Source organism: Symphalangus syndactylus, chromosome 1 (genome assembly GCF_028878055.3).
Source record: "Symphalangus syndactylus isolate Jambi chromosome 1, NHGRI_mSymSyn1-v2.1_pri, whole genome shotgun sequence".
Classification (NCBI taxonomy): domain Eukaryota; kingdom Metazoa; phylum Chordata; class Mammalia; order Primates; family Hylobatidae; genus Symphalangus; species Symphalangus syndactylus.
Window position 1 is genome coordinate 84,127,686 of NC_072423.2, and position 9,684 is coordinate 84,137,369.

Sequence of the window (9,684 nt, forward strand, 5' to 3'; positions counted from 1 at the left end):
GAAAGAAATACTGCTAAGAAAAGATGTATGAGAAAGAAGAGAGGAGGGATAAAAGGAAAATAACAAAGATATTGAAAGGAAATGAGTTAGGAAAATATAAATGTAGAATGATAATATTCCATGTGTGTATTTACTTATTTATATTTGTTTTATTAGATAAAATGCATCTATCTCTGGATCAGATTCAAGAAAATGTTCAATTTCACCGATGTAACAGAATTCATTCTTTTGGGATTAACTAGTCGTCCTGAATTACAGCAACTTTTCTTTGTGATTTTCCTGCTGGTCTACATTACCACGTTGGTTGGGAACATTGGCATGATCATATTAATCAGAGTCAGTCCCCAGCTCAACAGCCCCATGTACTTTTTCCTCGGTCACTTGTCTTTTGCAGATGTGTGGTTCTCCTCTAATGTCACTCCTAAAATGTTGGAAAATTTGGTATCTGAGACCAAAACCTTTTCCTATCCTGGATGTATAGTGCAGTGTTTTTTTCTTCATTGCTTTTGTCCATGTAGAAGTCTTCATCCTTGCTGTGATGGCCTTCGATAGATACATGGCGATTGGAAACCCTCTACTTTATGGCAGCAGAATGTCAAGAACTGTCTGTATTCGACTGATCTCTTTCCCTTACATATATGGCTTCTTTATCAGTTTGATCTCAACACTGTGGACCCATGGTTTGTACTTCTGTGGGAACATCGAGATCAACCATTTCTACTGTGCAGACCCAGCTCTCATCAAAACGGCCTGTGCAGGGACTTTCATTAAAGAATACACTATGCGCACATTGGCAGGTCTCAACTTCTCTTATTCCTTATCGGTCATTATTGTCTCCTACATTTTCATCCTCATTGCCATCTTAAGGATGCGTTCAGCAGAAGGGAGAAAGAAAGCTTTCTCCACGTGTGGGTCCCACTTGACAGCTGTCACCATATTTTATGGAACACTCTTCTTTATGTATCTTAGAAGCCCAACTGAGGAGTCCGTGGAGCAGGGGAAAATGGTGGCTGTTTTCTACACCACAGTCATTCCTATGTTGAACCCCATGATTTACAGTCTCAGGAACAAAGACGTAAAGGAGGCCATGAGCAAAGCAATGAGTAGAGCATTTTTAAATAAATAAAAACTTAAAATGTATTATGAGATTCTAGTTCATTAGAAGAGGTGGAAATTAACAATGTTTTAGATAATTTTGAAGAAATGTGTTATTTATATTTTCAATGAGAAAGTAAAACATAATAGATAATTGAAAAAGGGATAATGGTGTACAGATAAGAGAAGTATATAAGAAACAAGACCCTCTGGGTCATAAAATCTGAAATGGTGAAAACATGTTGACAATACCATCTACAATTTTTCCTTTCTACACAATGTGATATTTGTATTTTGTAACCAGGGAAGCTTTTTATGGTTCTTTAAAATTTCATATTCTATTCTTTCAATTATATTTTCAAATCAACTGCAATGTTCTCTGTGTGTTTTTGTTTCTTTGTTTGTTTTTGCCCCTAGAGTAGGTTTTGGCTCTTGCTTATGTTATTATTGCAAAATATTTAAGTAGAATATGGTTTCACCATTAAGCATTGTTATAGTGGGCAACAATATTCCTGATAATGGAATATATTATGTGAAATATATTACAAACTTTAAGCAACATTAATTATTGTATACTGCCTGAATTTTCAATTTTAAGTTTATACTAATTCATTAAATAAAATTCAGTTGTGAATGACTAATTTAATATCCTCTGATATCCATCTGAGATTTTATATATATCTTATGATTTTAAATGGCCATCAGAAAGTGATGACACAATCCCACTGGTGTTTTGGAATTTAGAAAGTGCTCTTCTAAGTATATTTTAGTAAATTACTCTTGGAATATTTTGAACGTTTATAGAGATCTATTTACTTTTTTGCTTTGAGTTTTGTTTTTGTATTTTTGGGTTTGGTGGTAGAAGAAACTAGCTGTCCCCTTAGAAGTTCTAGTGCATTCATTTGCACTATATCTGACTTTAAAATTAACAAATCATAAATTACGTGCAGCAGGTGCCTTATCCTTTGCTATTTTACCATAAAGTTGCCTCAGTTTCAAAAAGCTTTGCTTTGAAAAACAGGAAAACAATTTGAGGCACAAACAGCTGAATTTGATTGTGAATGTACAAAATCTGTAATATTTCTTGTTGGACAAATGTCCTATTCATCTTCTTTTATTTAGCAATATTTTTAAAAGGACATTTAAAAAATTAAACTGAAGTTTTCACAGAGAAAGCAAAATTGTGCATTTACGAATATGCACAGGTATACACATGTATACATATGTGCATTTATGAATATGCACATATGAGTATGCATTTATGAATATGCACTTACAAATATGCACAGACATACACATGTATACATATGTGAATATCTGTGCATATTCATAAATGCGCATACATATATGTGAGTATATGTATACATGTGTATATTCATATATACGTGTATATTTGTTCAGGGGATGGGTGAGTGCATGTAGCTGTGTGGTTCTTTTCAGAGTAGTTAACTTGATCAGAATTTTTTAAAAGTTCCTCTTTAGAAATTTCTTTCAGTACCAAACTTTGTTATTACATAAAAATAATATTATTACTTATATTAGATAATGTATTTTATTTATTATACTAGGATATTATATCCTATCATATGCTACTTTTGTGTAATATCTTATTTCCCCTTCTATTACATTTAACTTTATAACTGCCTACTTCATTAACAGACCTGCTTTCTCTATTTAATTATATCCTGACCGTAAATCTTAAACTTAGTCATTTTGAAAGGCGGAAAATTTCCTCACAATTACACTTTAAATATGCTTGGATACTGGTGAAGTTAAATGTTATAACATGCTCCTCAGGCACTTGAATTATTTTAATCCTGTTTGCTGATGTTGCTCGTTTTTTCTTTCTTGGACAATTCATATTTTTTGAAATAACATATTTATCCTAATTACTTTCTGAATTTTAACTTACTAAATTGTGCTGAAATTTAACTTCTATCAGAGAAAAGATGATTTCTGACTTAATCATCACTGTAATATCAGTATCATAAACTCTCCAAATACCTTAATAAATATTTGTTAATTGCATAAATGAACTGATTATTCGTTATATATGCCACGTTTGGTTTAAAGCATGCTTTTGTCTTTCAGTGGTGCTTTATAACATATTTATATTTTTGATGTTCAGGTAGTCAGACATTAATTTTGTCTTGCTAGTTTCTTCATTTGTGTTGTGATAAAAATATCCTTTTTCTTTTTTTTTTCTTTTGAGACGGAGTCTTGCTCTGTCGCCCAGGCTGGAGTGCAGTGGCGCAACCTCGGCTCACTGCAAGCTCCACCTCCCGGGTTCACGCCATTCTCCTGCCTCAGCCTCTCCGAGTAGCTGGGACTACAGGCGCCCGCCACCACGCCTGGCTAATTTTTTGTATTTTTTTAGTAGAGACGGGGTTTCACCGTGGTCTCGATCTCCTGACCTCGTGATCCGCCTGCCTCGGCCTCCCAAAGTGCTGGGATTACAAGCGTGAGCCACCGCGCCCGGCCAAAAATATCCTTTTTCAAATGTAAGTTTGCAAAGTCTGTTATATTGTCTGCAAATTCAATTTCTTTTTCTTTTTTAGTAAAAAATAAAATAAAATGAAAACAAAACCCTACAAAACTAGAGATATTTATCAGCTTCTTTTGCAGTTTCTGTGTCCAAGTGCCTGAGGTCTGCTCAAGACCATAAAGGCAGGAGAATTGTATACTATTTTTAAGCCCAGCAATAAAAATCTTCCAAGATTCATCCTGTATTTTATCTTTTATTTTTTGTCTGTCCTACCCGCAGTTGCAAACAAAGATCTCTGAGGCCCCAGATGATGGTATACAGTCACAGGGTGAAATATTTGGTCACTGAATCACTGTGAGGGTCTCCTGACAACATACACATTTGACTATTATGTGAACAAGAAGTGAACTTCTACTATATTAAGTCATTGAGGTTTCAGAGACTCCTATGGTTTCCAGTGTTATTTTAACCAATACAGGTAGACTATATAACCAGTCATATAAAAGTTCACCTAATGCATAAACATGCAAAATACTTACAATTGATTTAGCACACTGACAGTGTATTTTTGTATATGGTCTGAGGCAATAATTAGACTTAATTTTTATTGAAATTAAACATCGTCACTTACTTACTAATCAATCCATCCCCACTAATTTTCAAATGCCAATGATAATACACATAAAACTTGTTTTGGTTTTTCTCACCATTCTAAACTGTTGTTTAGTTAATTAATTGATTCATTTTACACATATTAGTTGAGTGACTATTATGTACCAGGCCCTGTTTTAGTTATTTGTTATCAATGAGCAAAAAAAAAAAAAAAGTTATCAACGAACAAAAGTGAAAAAGAAGCTCTTGATCTCATGAGGCTTACATTCCAGTGTGTGGTTTGAAAAGTAGTAAACAATTAGCATAATGCTTAAGTGAGTGTGTTAGACTGTGGGGTTATGGAGAAGAATAAAGCAGAATAAAAAAGCAAAGGGGTACACCTGGCATAGGTGTGAGAGTGACAGTAGATTTTACTGAAGAGGCTATAGTTGAGTAAAAATCACATGTGGTAGTTAAGGAATTAGTCACACAGATTTTTGAGGTGCAGGGTTCCAGGCAAATGTGAAAGCCAGTGGAATAATAATAAATGCAAGCTGATATGGTTAGGCTTTGTGTCCCCCCCAAATCTCATCTTGAATTGTAGTCCCCAGGTGTTAAGGGAGAGACCTGGTGGGAGGTGATTGGATCCTGGGGGCAGTTTCCCCCCTGCTGTTCTAGGGATATTGAATGAGTTTACACAAGATCCGATGGTTTTACCTGGCAGGTTTCCCTGCTCTTGCTCACCCTTCTTTCTCCTGCAGTTCTGTGAAGAGGTGCCTGCTTCCTCTTTGCCTTCTGCCGTGATTGTAAGTTTCCTGAGGCCTCCTCAGCCATGTGGAACTGTGAGTCAATTAAACCCTTTATTTGTAAATTGCCGAGTCTTGGGTAATATCTCTATAGCAGTAGGAAAAGAGATTAATACACAAGCATTCAAGGAATGTTTCAAAGATAGCTTAGAAGCCATTGTGGGCCATGAAACATTTATGAAATAAGAGGCCAGAGACAAAAAGAAGAAAGACCAAAGGTGTTTACTATGGGTGTTTACTATTCCCATATATAGCATGCATTTTTCAACTCTGCATCCTTACTGGGAATGTTTCTCTTCATTCTCTGGTTGGTGAAAAATGCATCTATCTGGAATTGTCTGATGAAGCTTACATCATATATTTTATTTTCTTTTAATGTTTATAGGAATGCAATAATGATTTTATCTATGTTACGTTATGTGTGTAGGTGTGTGAGATACGTAAAAGAGAGATACGTAAAAGATATGTCTCTCTTTTTCAATAAGATTATATTATTTTCAATAAGATTTTCAATAAGATTATATTATTTGATGATTACAAATGATTAATGGAGTGCATTTGATAATTATTTTGTATTTATTATGTATATTTATTATGTAATATCTATTTTCAATATTCACAAACATACAATGAAATGAATATTATTAGTAATATCTCTTTTCATATTCACAGACAATGAAATGAATATTATTAATATCTAATATCTCTTTTCATATTCACAAACAGACAATGAATTGGATATTATTATTGTTAAGTCATACTGAAGAACAGAACAAGTAAAAACAAAACAAGAATAAAACATGTCCAGTTTTATAAAATAAGTCATGGAACCAGGGTTCAACCATGGTCCAACAATAGAAACCAAACTCTTTAACTGAGATACTTAATGTTGCTTCATACCTGGTCTGGAAGAGAATCCATATTTACTGGTAATTTAATTTGAAATAGAGTGATACAATAAGGGAAGGTTATATGTGTATTTTTGAGTTTAAGTGATGATGAAGTCTTCTAAATACTCTTGAGGTCCCTGATTCTTTATTTCATTGTAGACCTTGCACCCGCTAGGATCATATCTAACCACTAGTTTCCTATAATTTTACTATTGCTCTTCATCATCTGGCTAACCATCACTCAGGGTTTGTTGTATTTAGCTTGTGGGGAGTACTGACACTGCCATATTCTGTATTCTTATTTGTGCTGAATCTTCCTTGGTGCTACACTATCAGATATGAGTTTGTTGCTCATAAAATCTATAATAAGATGATCTCTTTAAAGGAGTAAATTAAGGTTTTTAACTTCTGTTTGATTATATAACTCTGTTGGCATTCACCTGGAAGTTCAATAAAACTATTAATGAGATGTAGCTGCTTATATCAGTTTTTTTTCCTGTTTAGTGTATTGTTGGAAGACCAACGGAGACAGACAGAAAGTGCATTTCTTTTGTATCCCCATGTCATTTTATGTAATTTCTTATTCCTCAACTCTTAGATGTTAGCTATAATTTCTTACCTCTGATCACCACTAGATTTATTAATGGTTACTCCCTGAAATTACACATTGTGTTGGTTAATTTTAGCTGTCAGCTCCACTGGGTTAAGGGAGCCCCAGATGTCTGGTGCAATATTACTTCTGGGCATGTCTGTGGGAGTGTTTCTGGAAGAGATGAGCATTTGAATCAGAGTCTAAGTAAAGATCACCCTCATTAATGTGAGTAGGCATCATCCAATCTGCCCAGGGCCCACACAGCACACGAAGGTGGAGGAAGAGAGAATTCTCTCCTGCATAAGCTGGAACATCTGTCTTCTTCAGCCCTTGAACATCAGTCCCTGATTTTTGGGCCTTTGGACTCTGGGACTTACACCAACATTGGCACCTGCAACCTTGATTCTCAGGCTTATAGCCTCAGGCTAGAAGCTACATCATCAGGAGCCCTACTTCTCAGGCCTTCAGACTCAGATTGAGTTGCATCACCATTTTTCCTGGTCCTTCAATTTACAGATAGACTATCATGGGACTTCTTGGCCCCTATAATCACATGAGTCAATTTTCATAATAAATCTCCTCATACATATATATATATATATATATATATATATACACACACATATACGTGTGTGCATGTGTGTGTATGTAAAAAATGTGTGTGTATATATCTCCTATAAATCATATAGGATTATATATTTCATATATTATACATATATAGTGTATGTATAATATATATGCGTGTATATATATTTTATGTGTATGTACATATATAATTATTATAAATAAATATAAATATGCAATCCTGTTTCTCTGGAGAACCCTAATACACATGATCATCGTGTCCTTTGAAAAGATGACAATTTCATATGCAAATTCAAAAGTCAGGATTATTTGAGGTAGAAAGCCATACTTCTTCATACTTCAAAGATTATTTGAAAATTTGAGGATTTCAATAACTTACAATAGAGTGGGTAGGAAGGAGTAGCTTAGAACTAAGTGATAAGTGTGGTGCTGTCGGAGTCCAAGAACAAAATTTTGTGTTGGGTTGATTATAAAGCAACATAATCCCAAATCTACTTAACTCTTCAACTATAATATAATACATGTATTTTTTTCATTTATCCATTCACATGTTTGATGTCTATCATGTGGTTGATACTGTGTGAACAAACAGAAATATATTCCCTGACTGATACTGCTACCTGATGGTATGAGAAGGAGGCAGAGACCAATCAAAATTTACAAAAATGTTTAATTTTAAAATGAGCTACTGAGGCTTAGAAAGGTTGGATCAGTTTGAAGATGTCCCAGAGGAGAAGGAAAAACAGCCCACCTTCCTGGGCTTTAGAAAAGGAGACTAATAAAGGCTCATGTAAATGACAGTTCCAAATTGAAGAGTAAAGTATTAGTTTTCTTCAGCTGCCATAACAAAGTACCACACACTGAATGGCTTAAGATACAACAATGTGTTCTTGCACAGATCTGGAGGCTAGAAACGCCAAATCAAGGTTTCTGCAAGACCATCCTCCTTTCTGAACTCTAGAGGAGAATCTTGTTTCTTCTTTTAGCTTCTGGCCCCAGGCATTTCTTGGCTTGTGGCAACATAATAACAATCTCTGCCTCCATCTTCACATGGCTATGTGCTATGGTTTCAATGTTGACTCCAAATCTCATGTTGAAATTTGATTTTCATTGTGATGCTGTTAAGAGGTATGACCATTAAGAAGTGATTCAATCAGGAAGGCAAAAAGAGTCAAACACCATCAAATATTTGAAACAATTTATTCTGAGCCAAATATGAATGACTGTGGCCTGTGACACAGCCCTCAGGAGGACCTGAGAACATGTGTTCAAGGTGGTCAGCATGCAGCTTGGTTTTATACAATTTAGGAAAACATGAGACCTCAGTTAACTTATTAATATCATTGTTTAATTTTAGTGATATACAATATAATCTCAAATTTCTAAAAAATTTTGCAGATAAAATCCTACAAATGTCAAACCACAAAACCTTATAAATGTATATACCATTAAAATTAATAAATTTTAAAAGTCTGAGTTACCCTGGACCCCGAGACAGATGCTGCATCTTGGAGTATGTGCTAGAGGCATGGAATGAGTTTGGTGGGTCAGTGTGGTCTGTGTATATCTCTGGGTGTGTGAAGGGTGAGTCCCAAGGTAAGCAAGTAGGATAGGAGATATTATGCACCTTACTGGACTTTCTACAGTACCCAGCAAAATACTTAATATTATGTAATCATCAAAGATGCAATAATGTTTAAGACACTGTGTCCAGTTTCAACCTATTCATAGTCTAGCATTATGAAGCATGCACTTAAAATGAACTGTAATAAAATGTGGTAGCTACAATATGAGCAATATGAGCTAAGGGCTGTCAAAATGCAGGAGTAGAGATTATTAATTTTACATGGGAGCCTCCAGGAAGTGTTTAAGAGAAGACAGCATTTGCATGATTCAAGTAAGAAACTCTTGAGTTAGGTTACCTTCTTTCTATTGTGGAGAGGAATTTAATTAGGACTAGAATAAGACAAGCTTACTTTCTTGCTATGTGGAATGAGTCTTATCTATATTTCTCTGTGCTAAATAAGTGGCTTTCACAGCTTATCAGTCACCGATAAGCATACTTACAGAAAAACCACATGAGGCAATTTAGTGTCTTGTAGAGACTGACCTTAAAAATTAAACCTAACACAATATTAGTACAGATAAAAATTATTTAATTTGCAACTGAAAAGCAGTCTGTGATCAGAGAACTGCAGGTTACCCTTTATAATGTGAGGCCCGTGACCTCTGTGGATAGTAAACTCTTGGCAATAGGTAGCACAATTATTCTCTTATGACAACAATTATTTTCTCTAGATGCACTCAGACCTCTAACTTTCACAGTCTTAACCAAGGTTCTTCATCGTTAAACTACAACTTCATTTTGTGTATGAAACATCTCAACATTATTCTGAGAATTACCTAGGAATACTTAGATGTGTACCTCTCCTATCTATTTAGTCATCTATTGAAAACTCAATCACTTTAACCATTTTCGTCAGTTAACAAATATTTTGTGAACACCTACCATGTGCCAAATACTGTTATAAATACTGGGGCAGGGCTGGGGCAATTCAGTCAATGGCCCTTTTATCAAAATTGTGTTACCATGGAGAAGGAAAAATGTATGTGTAGAGAAACCAGCAGTTTTCTCCACAA

At 34.8% G+C, this 9,684-nt stretch overlaps 1 pseudogene; it reads left to right on the forward strand.

Annotated features, from left to right (window-relative positions):
• The first annotated feature begins 192 nt into the window (after positions 1-192).
• On the forward strand, positions 193-1,126 carry LOC129489860 (olfactory receptor 5M3-like; annotated as a pseudogene).
• The last annotated feature ends 8,558 nt before the right edge of the window (positions 1,127-9,684 follow it).